Source organism: Cryptomeria japonica, chromosome 6 (genome assembly GCF_030272615.1).
Source record: "Cryptomeria japonica chromosome 6, Sugi_1.0, whole genome shotgun sequence".
Taxonomy (NCBI): domain Eukaryota; kingdom Viridiplantae; phylum Streptophyta; class Pinopsida; order Cupressales; family Cupressaceae; genus Cryptomeria; species Cryptomeria japonica.
The window spans coordinates 302,429,293-302,445,184 of NC_081410.1; positions in this window are offsets into that span (position 1 = coordinate 302,429,293).

The following is a 15,892-nucleotide window of genomic DNA, read 5'->3' on the forward strand; positions in this document are numbered from 1 at the left end:
GAAAATTGATCTATGTGAAGTATTATTGAAGAATCTTTTTGAGAATCTCAACAAATAAGGGAACCTAAGAAGAATAACTCTGCTAACACACTAAAGTTTGGTTCACTCTTAGTGTGCATGTTCTTCTATTTTCAGAAGTTCTTTCCCTCAGTCGGTAACATTGTTTGGGAATTACACCGACCGATCACCCATCAGATAAATGATTTTATCAATCAGCTAGGTGATAATTTCAATGAGATAATGGATGACTACTTTAATAAATTTCAGGAAAAGATGCATAACAGGGTACAGGATCCCACCTCAGCTAGTGGAGAAATATAAGGATACTATATGTTTTGAAGTGGACACCAACTATTGTTATGTCAATGCAATAGAACCCAGAACTCAATCTTTACTACCTATGGGTTATGAGATTGATTTTGAGATCGCTCAATAGCAGATAGATGTCTTTCTAAAACTTCCAAGGCACTCGACCGAGATCAGATATGGTACCTATGAAGAGGTAAAAGAGAAGGTAAAAATGAGCATAGTTGTACCAAAGGCTACCAAAAAAGCCACTAAAATGATAAAAGACTTAACTGAGAAATTTGGAGAAGGTTCTACCTCCACACCTACTAAGCCAACAGGTACGAAAGATGATCAACTTTCAATTGAGGAAGAATCTGAAGCTCAGGAAGCAGCCATCACTCTAAGCACTGAGTTGCCAAAGGGCAAAATATTGAAAAGGAAGAAACAAAATACACCTAAGGTATCACGGACTCCACTAGTAAAATGACCTAACACTAGATCATTTGCAGTGTCACCCGATAAGAGGTAGAAAAATGTTGAATTGCCTAAAGTTACAAAGACTTACAGAAAGTCGACCAGGAGACTCATTTTGAATAAGGAGTCAAGTGACACAGAATCTGAAGACAAAAATAAATTTCAGATTGTTAAAAGCACAAAGGAAGATGTACACAATGTTGACAACTTTTGTGCCAAATTGAAACAATATGAAGGATTTTGGTCATTTAGGTATGTTAAATATGACTCCTGGACAGAAGAAGAAAAGAGACAAATAGAAGAGTCAGTAGTATGTACACTTCTCAAATTCCAAGTAGTTCCATTGGAAGTAACTAACTTTCTTCCAAAAGCATTATACTCTCATATTGACAACAGATGGAAATATGCTATGGACTCAGAGAAGCAGATAAGAGAAAGAGTTTTAGTACATCTCTTTCTAGACATGTCAGTAGATGATATTAGAAATCATTTGAAAAACTACCAGACAAATTTTCAAGTGAAGCATAGAGCCTTGAAAATGATGAATGGACTTTATCTTGAAGTCAAAACGGAAATCAAAGAAAAATGGCAAGAAATCTTCAGAATTCAGACTAAAGAACCTCAAGGTGAAGTAGAAATAGTTGACGTTACTAAGCAAGATCCTGCTTCAACTATTCAACTAGATGAGGATGTCATGGACTCTAAGGCACGGGAAGAAGAAATGATAGAAGGAAATGCCTATGCCAAACTAGTATCCAATGAATCAATCTTGGAACAGGTTAAGTCCTATCCTCCGATAACTCAACAAGTGACAACCGAGATACCTCGGGACACAGAACAAGGCAAAGAGGATCATAAGGCTACATAAGGTGAATCTACCTCTCAGGCCACAGGCAAGCAAACTTCTCAAGCTCCTACAAACACTGAAACTCTTGCCACTGAGACCCCAAGCAAGGAATCACTGAAGGCTACAACAGAGGCTATAGAAACTGACAAAAGTGTTGCTCCCACCGAGCAGCATACCGTGGAAGATCAAGCCTCCAAAGCCATTGTACTCATTCAACTGGTGAAGGCATCATCATCAAAGCAGAAGAAAGCAAAGAAGCATAGTTTCAAGATAGATCTATCAAAGCCTATTGTGTTGTCGAATGTTGACATTTCCAACCTAAAAGGGCAAGCACTTATTGAATTTGGTGAGCTGTGCAAAGCCAAAGCAGAACAAGAAAAATAGATATCCATTCAAAAGAAGAACTGAGTACTTCAGAAGGTTAAAACATTATTGATAGACATGCTACCTAAAGCTACCATAAGTAAAGATGCTGCCATCCATATGCAATTGGATGAACTACTCACTCAATTGGAAACATCAGGAGTAGAGGCATCAGAATACCTTAGCAAATTAAAAGAAAAAGAGCTAACTGCCAAGATGATTGAAGAAGTGTAGAAAGCCATTGCTATAGGTAAAATCAAGCTTGTTGGATTCATTGCTAAGTTGTCCCCTCAACTCAAGCACATTATTTATTTATTCCATAAATTATGTACATTTTCATTCTTTATTAAATATATCAAGCAGAAGACCGAAGTCATTGAAAAAGAGATTATCGATCTCTCAAATAAACTGACTACCGAACCAAATTCTATTCAGAATTTTTATACCAAGCTACAAACTCTTATGGATCAGCAGTTAGAACTTTGGAATGAAGAGTACAAAATAAGGATGGATATTATGACTCTTCAGACATTATTTATTCCCCATCTGTCATCAGTACAAGAGCAGATCAACCGAGCTACCCAACTGTCCACACAAGTAGAGGGAAGCACTTTAGATGGTTCAATTTCATTGTTAGCTGATATTAATGCTCAGAATTCTTTAATGGAAAGTGTCAAGGGTACACTTACCAACACTCTCAACAATGCTCGTACTAAGTATAAATCTATTTTTGATTAGTTGCCCCCACCGAATGGTAACTAGTTTTGATGTTTGTCAAAAAGGGGGAGTGTACCGAGTATATACAGAGTATCTGAGTGTACAGATGAAATTGTTAGGGGGAGCATGGAACATCAGGGGCATGCAAATCAAGTTTTGTACAACATATTGATAAGGGGAGTATGTATTTGAAGTATGTATTTGAACGAATGTATATACTGTCATTTTAGTCACATTTTGTAAGTATATAGATTTTGTGTTATGACTTTGAAAGGAGTTTTGTCAAACATACCAAACTAATATCAAAAGGGGAGATTGTTACTATTTACTAAGTTGTCATTAGTTTTATGTTCAAAGTCATCCTATATACCCTAGTTAGTTAATACTACAGAAAGATTTAGTCGGTAAGCACTAAGGGTGTTGATTACAGAAGAAAGGCTAGTCACCGAGATGATATATACCAAGCTGTCTACCGAGTAAATTTCCTATGTCCACCGAGTAGCAAAGAAGGTACACTGAGTTAATCTGAACTGAGTGGAAACATGTTACCAGATTTAATGAACTTGGACACATATGTGGAAACGTGTTACAAGATTCGAGAACAGGGAACCGTTATTTCATAGGGAACTGCAATTACAGATTTTGTATGATATTGAGGACGTTTATCCAATGAAATAATTTCTATGTTTATTCATTTGATAAAACATGTTTGTATAATCGATGTATGAACAAGATCACCACCTTAGAGATCTATATACAGAGTGATTTGAGTATCAAAAAAAAGAGAAGAGAAAAAGATGGAGTTGAAGATAAAAATCTTGTGAAAAGATAAGATGTGATGATTGAATAGAGGTATTCAGAGGTCATCGAGAAGATTTTTAGAAAATAGTTTAAGGGACAGAGAATACAGAAGAGGTCACCGAGTTGATCTATCAATTACCGAGGTATGCTATGAGCATGGTAATTTCATATTGAGCACATAGAGTTTGCAATAACATTTCAGATGTAAAGTTGCAGATATTTTGTAAAAGATTTTGATTGAATTATTTTGAGTTGTGTTAGAAACCTTTAACAAGGTAAAAGACTCTAACAAGGTCTATAAATTGTAAAGCCTTTAAGTAGGTACAACATTTTGTAAAAGTGTTTGTAAAAATCCTTTAGCAAGGTAGATCTAAAGATCTTGATACTCCTAACAGGGTAAGCTATCAGAAATAGCTAAACATGTAGCTCTAACTGAGCAACCTTTATTATTGCAGTAGTGAATTTGTGGGTGCCATCCCCACCGCAATTTTTCTCTCTAACCAAGAGTTTCTGCGTAACTGAATTCTTTGTGTTATGGAGTGAAATGTGTATGGATGTAATTTCTATGATTGTGTTTTGGCTTTATATATTATGAGATCAACTATATACAGTTTATGTTTATCAGTAAGATTGCTTTTAAAGAAAAGTTTTGAAGTACTAATTCACCCCTCCCCTCTCAGTACATTAGCTTTCATTATTGGACCTAACAATGTAACCCTCATTCATCTCTATTGAATTTGTCATGTCGACATAAACATTTCTGCAATCCTCATCTATAAAATCTCATCAGATGAAGATTGAGTGTCATTTTGGAGCTACCAACCAAGTATACTTAGATTCTCATTAAATCCCCCCTTGAATCTAATTAGAGTTTCAAACAACTTAGATTAGTATATTCTTCTTTGCATTTGAGCTTTGTATTTGTCTCATCTAAGTGGAATCCATTTGTCTTGTATGTCCATGCCTTCTATACATTTGATTTTTCTTTCATTTATTCTACATGCTCCATGTCATCAAAATGATCTTGTTTCTCTTGGTTGACCTTTGTCAAATGCTAACATGGACCATTTGCCTATTGAGTTGCATTTGTGGCGTTAAAATAATTTCATTTGGTCATATTCTACATTTGGGGGCATTTCGCCAAGACTAAGCACACATCATAGTGAAGCGAAGTTCTTATCGCTATAGCACAAGGGGGTCTACAAGAGGTTATTTGGTGTCATGGAGAAGTGCTATGTTACACCAAAAAGCATATTCTATCGGCAAGACATAACATCTATCACACCGAAGGCAGTCTATTTAAGTGTAAAACCAATGAGCCAGCATGAGGGAAAATGGGTTACATCGAAACCCAAAGTCATGGCAAAAAAGATTAGACGGTCCTAGAAGATCAGATCATGGCATAGGTGGACCAATCGACAACCACCAGTCGAATACCAACAAACAACAGGATGAGGTGGGCTTGGCAGAGGTGGTAGAGTCACACAGGGCACAAAGGCTATGTTGCCAAGACGAAGGAGCTACCACACCAAAAAGAGATATTTCAGTGTAAGACCAAAGGGGTGGCCAAGAGGAAAGAAGGTCTCCCCAAAAGGAAAGGTCCTACTGAAATGTCTCTTATCGCTATTCAACAAAGGGGCCCACACAAACTGGGAGATCCAACCCATGGCTTCCACATGTATGCTTGCGTTCAAGTTGGGGGTCCACTAAAGGAAGACCATGTCGCTATTACAAAGAAGGCTGCCAACATAAAGAAAAAGTCTTGTTGAAGAGGCAAGTCACATCAAAATGCAAACCTTGTCGCCCAAATTGAAGGCTTATCTCACCAAAAAGAATGATGTTGCCAAGAGGAGATAGTGGTCATACCGAAAAGGAAGATATCGATATGATAGATAGAGACTGCAGAACTCGACAAAGGTCTTGCTAAACTGCATAGATGATAGGAATAAACTGTATTCTATCAAGATGAAAATACTGATCAACTGGATCAACATGTGTTATTACATACAATGTAGATGAGCCTGCTTATATAGGCAAGGCTATATGGATATGTGAGCACACAATCATGACATGTGGCTCAATAAGAAACAAGGGTAGGTAGGAAATAGGTGTGGTAGTTAGGAGAAACAATAAAATATTCCACATGAGGTGGATCACCCACCGAAGGTGGAATTATCACTCCATGGTAAGTGGATATGATAGACTGGTGACAAGATCAACACCATAAAAGGTGGAAATTCTCCGACACACACTATCCCAATGTGGCACAAACACCCAAGTGTCTCATACCCAGACTACTATGAAATGCATTTCCTAAGTAAACTTAAGTAAAGTGTAATAATATCCAAGATGAATAATTATTTACACCAACACCCCCCCTTAAGTGCAACTCAGGGGAATGCCCGTAAGTCTACAATGCAACTAAGCAATGCAAGATGGGTCTCAGCTACTAGACCATGTTAGGTACCCATGTACAAATTCAAATGCATGCAAACCAATGCAATGAAATCTCTCACAAAGCAGGGAAAGAGAGAAAAACCACATGGGAAAAAACTCCCCCCCAAAAGAGAGATGAAGAAAGCACACAATGCTCTCAATGATGAATGAGAAGAACAAAATATGTCCCCTCCCATAAGAAAGAAGAGGAGACCATGAAGCCCCCCCTCAATGTCGAATCTCCTGCAAGGATGGTCCAAGATGTTGATCAAAATACCTCCCCATTAGGAAGAAAGAGAGCCAATGCTGCACTAATAATGTCAAAGTGTGACAAAACTAGGTACCATGTCGATGACGATGAATCACTCGCTGCAACATGATAAAGATCAGGCATGGAAACAACCTACATTGAGCATCATCTGGATACTCGTAAATGGCAGAAATATTGGTATAATCTAAGTCTCACAGGAGCCATGCATAAATGTGTGCAATTTAAGTCTCAACTGGAGCCATGCACCAAGTCTCACATTATATTCCTAATCTATGTGTACAAGAGGATTACATCAAATATGTCAACAATGACAAGATACAAAGAGGTGTGGCACTTTTATGATAGTGCGAGTACAACATTGCTCATGCAAGAGCATACAACATGATATAGTGCAAATCTGGAAACATGAAAATGATGCCACCAAGAAGCCCTGTAGAATACTGCAGAAAAAGACGCCTCTGATTGGGATGTGGCCAAGATATATAAAGGAGCAAATTAACCCCCCCCCCCTTGATTGCCGATTGGAAGCACTACAAGACAGGTATGAAGTGACAAGAAAAAATTGTGTTCCCAATTTGACTTATTCCATGATATTTTAGTTTTTAAAAGATTTTAAAAATTTAAATAAAAACAATTTATTATATGCCCATAAAAAAACCTTATTAAAAAATAAAGAAAAAAATTTAAAAAGGCAGTCATTTAAAAAAAAAAAAAATTGAAATGAAAAAAAAACTTTAATAAAAATTTATTAAAGAGAAAAAAAACTTTATTTAAAAAAAAAAACAACAACAAAAAAATGCAAGCCTACGGGGACCACAGGGCTTGCGGGCCACAGTGCAGTACCCATAGGTACCTTGCGAATACCCGCAGGTACATTGCGGGGCCGCAGTGCCTGCGGTTACCCGCAGGTACACTATGGTGTACCCACAGTGACTGCGGATACCTACAGGTACACTACGGTGTACCCACAATGACTGCGGGTTAAAAACCCCAAAAGTTTTTGTTTTTTTTCCAATTTTTAAAAACCAAAATAAATCTTGCTCCACCCCCCTAAAATGAAATTTAGATTTTAATTTTTTTTTTAATTTCTGAAAAAAATATTAAAAAACAGAAAGTAACGGCGGGCCAGGAGGGGGAATTTTTTCAACTTGGGGGGACGGAAGCCGATTTCGATGAATTGACAGTCGACCTTGGGGTTTTTGGGCCTTCTAAGCGCAATGGCAATGACGAATTTGGCAAAAATGCTCCAAAATTGCATATCGCTGTTGGGACAAGTCACCACCTTCCACCTTCAAACGACTCTAGATTTGGCCTCGGATGTCAGATTTGGACAAAAAAAAAGGTGATTCTGACTTTCTCGAACCTCCTTAATCCAATGGTGACCTCAGATTTGACCCAACAAGCTCCAATAATAACTTTCAATAGAAAGCTCCAAAATGCAAAACCCCAAATAGCATGAAATTTCTCTCAATTGGCAAACCAATGGCACTCTAATGGCTCTGATACCATGTGATATTTTGCCAAGATCTAGAGGCAATGGAATGCACAAATAAGAGAGAACAAAATAGATGATAGGAATAAACTGTATTCTATCAAGATGAAAACACTGATCAACTGGATCATCATGCATTATTACATACAATGTAGATGAGCCTGCTTATATAGGCAAGGCTATATGGATATGTGAGCACACAATCATGACATGTGGCTCAATAAGAAACAAGGGTAGGTAGGAAATAGGTGTGGTAGGTAGGAGAAACAATAAAATATTCCATATGAGGTGGATCACCCACCGAAGGTGGAATTATCACTCCACAATAAGTGGATATGATATAAAGTAGTAACAAGATCAACACCATAAAAGGTGAAAATTCTCCTACACACACTATCCCAATGTGGCACAAACACCCAAGTGTCTCATATCCAAACTACTATGAAATACATTTCCTAAGTAAACTTAAGTAAAGTGTAATAATATCCAAGATGAATAATTATTTACACCAACACATCGAAGTACACTGTATTGCCCATACCATTTGGCTGTCATGCCAAAAACTGCCAAGCACCTTGATTTTCATCATTTTTCAATCTGCAACTTACTTAGATCAAATCCAATGAATGAAGCACACTGCGAGACCAATGTAGAATATGAAGCCATACAATTTACACCTTTGCAATCACCTGTTCAACTTGCAAGCTAACCTAGTTGACTTCAAGGGTGACATCAATGACAATATGTGCCAACAATATTGGTATATATTCTGATACAAATTGATATTTTTTCTTTTATAACTTTTCCTTATGGTAGGAGATCTTAGAATTAAGGATACGTTAAATTTTAAAACTACCACCTAGATATCATTTATAATATACATACTTCTTTTCACAGTACAAAACTACAATTCACAACTCAGCAGTATGTAAACTTTTCCTACCACCATTTCCCTTTCATAGTGCCATTCTCACCTAGTAGGGAATCATTTTAATCCTGATGAATTTCATAAAGATTTTTTAGACATAAAATCCTTCTCCACCAAGATTAAAAGAATACCTAGAAATGTTGCAGATGCTTTTAATTGCCTTCCCCGATTGGTAGTTTTGTAGATATGGAACTTCTTTCACATATTCATTAGGTTATTCACTCATAGTCGTCACCTCCTTTTAGAGGAATCATCTTCAAAAAATGAAAGATTTTTAAAGTGTATCATTCATTTTGGGGTCCTCGTCAGTAGAGTCACTTAAACACTTCTTCAGAACCACTGCAACAAAATATTTTCTAGATTTAAATTTTTCTTAGATATTTGAACTAGATGGTCAGATTCAACAAATTTTAGACTCTTTTCCTATGGATATTTGCACATCTCCCCAACAGAGTCACCAATATGTTGGTTGGCCTAGACTTTAATGGGCTATCTTGACTTCAATTTGATCTGACAAATTATTACCAAAGAATCGAAGTCATAATTTAACAATATTTATCATTCTTCCCCAGCAAAGTCTCCTATCTATTGGTTTTCCAACTTATTTTCCAATGTTTCCTATAAAATAGCCAATATTAATCCATGAAATTCTAGGTCAGTGGAAAACAAATAGTATTCAACCAAAAGGTTAAAATCCTCTACAATTTAGGCTTTGCTAAACCTAGGGGGTTTCCCTTTACAATACTTTATGATCTCAAACAAATTCTTTCAAGTATTGCAATATAGAAAATTATTCTCAATGGAATTTAACCAAGGCAAATATTATCAACCTTAAACTGGCTCTATTCTTGGTTATTTAACATTGGGACTGTAACTAAGAACAAATTCCTACCCTAAGCCTAACTCCTACAAATAGAAATGGAAAAGAGATTTTGAATAATGAGTTGTTTCTAAATCAAATCTGGAATTATCATAGATTAGTGTCTAATCCTATGGTGAGGAGTCAAATCTAGGCTCATGAATGCAAAATCAAATAGTAGATTACTTCAAATTAGTGGGCCTTTTAACATTAATACTAGACATTAATGCAATCCCTCCTATTGTTGCATAATCATTTTTACAAATCCATATCATATTTTCTAATTCATTGTAACCTGCAAACATAAATTTAATCCCTTTCTTGAAGAAAACCCATATACAAAGTCACACAGTTACAAGGAAATTGTAAAGACAAATTAGAATATCCTTGATATTATAATTTGTATGTAATTAGAAAATACACCTGGAGACAACTTCTACAAATTTTTCATCAATTTCTCAAGAACTAATTGACGTTACTAAGAAAATTTGTACATCCATTCACTATGAAAAGTATCTGAACACCACACTAAACTAGATAATTTTCTACTCTACTTGCTTAGAAATTAGAGATCCAAAACCATTACGATTTAAAAGAGAGAAGAATATAAAGAAGTAGGAGAAGTTTCCAAATTTCCCTTGTAGTTAATAGCTGTCCAATTTCAAATCTGATTTGTGAGAAAAAAATCCTCCTCTTTCTTCAACCTATCTTTCATATGCATTTTCCCTCCTTTGCATTACGCTTGCCTTTACACTGCAGCTAAAAATATTTTGTTTTCTGCACATTGCCTTTTCCCATGGAAAAATATTTTTATGTAGGCAAAAAGAATCATTTGCAATAATCTTTTCCTTTTTAATGCCTTGAAACTTGCATATCATTTTTACCAATAGTAATTGCCCATGTGAAGAAATATTTTTACAACCATACATACTCCCCATAAGGATCATGTAAAATCACTTTTGTTTGCCTTTTTAATTTCTCTCACAACTTTCACCCTTGGTGAAAATTCAATTTGTGAGTAAAATGTTTTCTCCCACTTGAATAAAATAATTCACTCGTATGAATTTGTCTCTTCTGTATATTGTAACTTATTTTATGTTATTTTATTTCCCTTGCCATTACAACTCCACTTGCAATAAATATTTTCTCTTTTTATTTGCATAGCATTTTTTGGTAACAATACTTTTACCTAGGTAAAAAGATCCTACCCTATAGTTTGCACATCATTCTTGAGTAAAAATAATTTCCCTTAGTGAACAAATAATCAGTGCATCCCACAAAAGAATACTTTTGCCACATTATTATATCTCCACTTAGCAAACGCATATTGAGCCTTGGATGAAAATATTCCCTTTTGATTTTATTTTTGAAAACAAATCATCATCACACAATTAAAATTCCCCTATGTGTATATTTGATTTTATCATTTTGTTCATCATGGCAAACACTATTATTGGGAAACCAACATCATGTTGTGAGCCTACATGAGATATTCAAATCTTGAATGTTTCACTCCCTTCAATCAACAGATCAATATTTTCCTAATCAATTGGTAAGAAAAGTGTATTGAAACAAGAAGATTATTGCCCCTTGATGATCTTTATTTTTCTGCTTAACTCACTCTTTTCTTGAGCCTCTCCTATACCACTTGACCCATTGTTCTATCTCCACCAACAATAGTCAACTTTACTTAGAGTGGTAAAGAGGTCACCCAATCCACAAAGAGAATCCAAACAAAAGGCATCAATGAGAAGAGGATTCAAGCTGGAGCATCAATTCTTGGCCACCTCTGATGGAAACAATTTTAAAATCCAATCTTTCAATCAATTAACATGCTACTCTTAATGCATGCTTCATTGGTTAGAGTCACCATAACTAACTCCATCATGGTAATCTTTATTTTGTCGATTCCATGCTCCAACATTACTATTGAATCAATATATCAAGACCTATTCCAGTTATCTTTATTTATTTTATCCTTAGTCTTGTCCAAAGGCCTCTCAAAATTTCTTTATGTTACCCTGTCTTTTGTCTTATCTAGAGATTTATCAACACCTTTATAAAAATTGCACTCTTCATGCTTCTTATTTATCATGGTTTTTACTTTGAGATTTTATCCACAAAATCATGATCTAAACCTCTAACTTTTGAAGGTTCTCCAACCTTCTCCTCATTATCACCCTTGTAATGCTTGTTCATTCAGTCTATCTCATCAGTCATACTAGGTCTCTTTTGTTTCTTCTCCTTCATGATGTCATTCAAAAAATTTCAGAGCATTAATCTATTATATGGACAATCATTTCCAAAAGATATTTTATTAACTTGTCGTTGTTATCATTATTTTTTGTGTTGCATTTCAACCTTATTACTCATATCATGCTTTCCTGTGGTTCTTAAATTAATTTGCCCTGTCACATGGAAAGATAGCTATTTTAGGGACAAGTGGTATCTAAGAATATGTAAAATCAAATTGGTACTGCAAGCCTATACAGTGGCAAATGAACTTCATTTCTTATGGAGATGAACGCTACCATGGATCTCATAATCCCAAACTTACACCTAGCTATCAAAAGAAGGCATACAATTTAGGGTTTTCTCGTGCTTTCACCTCTTTATGTTGCTCTAATTTTGTTTACTCAAGGTGAAAAAACAAGCCCCGCATCTCTGCAATTAATTCTTAGTTTTCTTTTTGCAACCTACGAATCTGTGGGGAAACAAAACTCAAAGCCCCACACAACCCCATATACACATGCTATTGGCCAACAAACATTGGGAGATGCACAATAAACATTTATATGCCCTTTATAAAATTTATAATGGGCCCCACCATTATGTCAATGGATTTTTAAAAATAGTAGGGCATTAACATTAAAATTTAATGGGGCAACAAAGGGTAATCCTGGGCCGGCTGGGTGTGGGGGAGTAATTAGAGATGAGTATGGCAGGTGTCTTGCGGTGGTGGCACTCTCCCTGGGCAGCCAGATCAACCACCTAGTGGAAGCCATGGGTGCCTATCAAATCCTGAATATTGTTAGGCATCTTAAATACATAAAGGTTTGGATAAAAGGAGATTCAAATAACATTATTCAATGCCTTAAAATGAAAAATAGAGCCTCTTGGACTATTGAGAACCTTATTAACTCATCCCTTCATATTATTCAAACTTATGAAAACTTTTATATATCTCATGCCTTTCATGAGGTTAATAACATGGTTGATTGTCTAGCAAATGTTGGGGTTAATTCTGACTCAATCAAACTTGGCATGGGGAGAACATGTTGGTGGATGAAGTTAAGTCCCTCCTTGTGTATGATCGAACACATGGTAAAAGTGGAATACTACCCACTTATTTTGATGATGCCAATTAGAGATATGGCTATTATTGCTATTATTATCTGGTGTATCCTCTGTCAGATCACCCTCATTATCAATTACTAAATGTACACCTCACATTCTTTCCAGGTATTTTTTAGTTTGAAAGAAATCGTTGGTTCTTTTGTGGGTTGCTCTATTTTTTTCTAAATCCCTTGTGAATTCCTCGGTGCTCTGCAATATGGGTGGTAATAGACGCAGGGTTGAGCCTTCCAACTATTATATATGGAGGAACAATGCGACTATTTGGCACCAACTACATCAGGGGGGTTACGCCTTACATGGAAAGACAACGTGGTAATGACCAGAAAGTGACCAAGATGTTTATGAAGGGCTGGAGAAATGGGAAGCTAAAACTATTTGGTAAGAATATGGTGGTTGATAAGAGTCTTGTGGCGGAGGTTACTATTCTTTCCTCTAAGGGTATCAAGTTTTACAGGGACATGAAGCTCTTTGAAGTGACTATGAAGAAGTTCCCTAAAATGGACAAGGAAAGGGCTGAGTTGGTTAAGGTGAACAAGACTAATTTTGAGTCGATGCAGATCAAGCCTATCTGGAGGGAATTGCTTAAAGCCATCATGGAGTTCTTTACATTAGATGGTAGGTATACTAAGATTTATGGTTATCACTTTGTGTTGTTAAATCACTTCAGGCATAATGTGAAGATTTCCTTTCCTTTCTACCTGCTTTCTTCTCAGAGTTCTAGCATTGCAGACCATAGAGAGAATACCCTCAGTAACCCTATTTTGCACTAAGGGTTAATTGTACTAATCTACAAACACATTAAGGTTAGGGCTTTTGTTTACCCTGAGAGGGCTATCTTGATTTCAAAGGAAGATGAGGAGGATAGTGGGGGATTTGAGAGTGAGGGTTGGGAAATAGAGAATGAGGAAGATGCTTCCCCTCTCCCCAATAAGAAGCTTAAAAAAGGAGTGAAGTTAGTTGTCATTGATACTAGTAAGGGTATTGAGTCCCCCTCACCCAATGGAGACAAATTTGTTAAGAAGGCCAAGGGGAAAGGGAAATGGGCTCCCCTTGTGATTTCAGAGAGATCACAGGAATAGGATGCCCTTGCTTCCCCTCTTGATTCAGAGAATTCTATCTCTCATCATGATGCAGAGGGGAATTCCCAAGAGTTGGTTGACTTTGCCTCTTATGACTTCCACCCAAAACATGAGATTCCATTTGAGGTTTTGGAGACTACAAAGAGTAATTTTGTGGACCTCTTCAGACTCTCCAAATGGATCCTTTTTGAAATTAAAAATATCAACCTCACACAACGTGCTCTTTCGTCAAAGATGGAGGCTTTTAAGCCTAAGGAGATAACAAGGGATGTGATGTAGGCTGTGACTGACTCCTTGCCCTCTGATGGTGCTAAGGCGATGCTTGAAGGGACTTTTATTGGGGCTCTATGGATTTATAATGAGAAGAAAGTCCTAGCGTACTGTTTGTCTAAAAATATGGATGCAATTCAAAAGATGAAGGATATGTACGAGATGAAATTTGGGGATGTTGAGCTTAGGATTAGTAAATACGAGACTACCTTTCACAATATTATGGAGCATAGTCACAAAGTTCTCAAAGCTTCAGCAGAGAGTATGGCGACAACGGTGGTGAAGCTGGAGAAACTTCACATGGATATGGTTGTTGTTGATTGGAGAAGGATAAAGATCTGGCTACTGAAGACTCTGGACCAAGCAAGCGTACGCGGGCCAGTGTGAAGAAGAAGACTATAAGTTTTCCCTAGGACATAAAGGAATTGAAGGATTCTACTCACAAAATGTAGCAACTTGAAGTTGAAGCTGCTAATACCTTGAAGAACCTGGACTAGTCCTTGGTTGGTGTTGTTGATCTCTCTACTGGTGTGTTGTTGGCTTTTTGTTGTTGTTTGGACTAGGTGTCTTTTCTTGTTTTATCAGTTTGTTCTCAGTTCCATTTTTGTTAGGTCTATTCTATTTAGATGGGCTTATTTGATATATCTTTTTTAATCTCATTGTAAAGGGTTTCAATTTCCTTCAAAATCTATTTTTGCCATAATCAAAAACATTAAAATTTAAGTCATTATCAAAATGACTTAAAAATATTTTATTTTGCCCTCACTTAATTTTTTTTTAAATAATTTAATTAATGCTTCCCTTTCACCAAAATTCTAGTGAGCAACATAACATTTTTCATTTAAGAACATTATTATTCAAATTCTAAACAATTTAAATAATAAATCCCTTTAAACCAGTTCAATAATGACATTGGGTTATCATGATGCAAGTTGGGTCCCCTTGTGGGCCTAGCCTAATTTTTTAAATTTCTAAATGTACAACTGAACCTTGGAACTACTCAAGAATCACAATTACACATTTTCTATACCCAAAATATTAAGTGATTTGTCATTTAAATATGGCGTTTGATGTCTCTGCACTGTGACAAAAACAACCCCAAGTAGTTGATCAAACATTCGCCCTGGACCCTAAAAACTGACTGATGTGCTGACTATTATTATGAGAATAAGAATGACAAGTGGATCCACATGAAAATTATCGAGGTGATAAATATTGATACTTGATGTTGCTTACTTATGCATTATCTAGCATTGTACATACTAAACTTGTTTGGGGCCCACAAACTTGGTGCCTTGAAAAAATATTAAATGTCACTTTTGGGAGATTCCACAAGGGAATTAATTAATTTAGGTACAAAGAGGATGTGTGCCAAGTATTTTGTCCTTACTCCATCAAATGTGCAAAATATGAATAGCCAAAGTTGCCTTCTTTGACATTTTTCTGGAAATGCTGATATCAAACCTCTACAAAGTTAGTTTACTTTTGGCCTCAAAAAATATCAAATTAAATGTTGGGGTGCTACAACCAATCAAGGGAGAATATGAATATACAAATAATCACAAGAACTAATTGACTTGACATGTAGTTCATTGGGTCATAAAATATAAATCGGGATGCAGGGTTACTCTAGCTGTTTTAATACTCTTATGGCAACAAATGTGAGTAAATTGCATTTGGTTTTGAATTGGGAAAAATATCAAGTGAAGT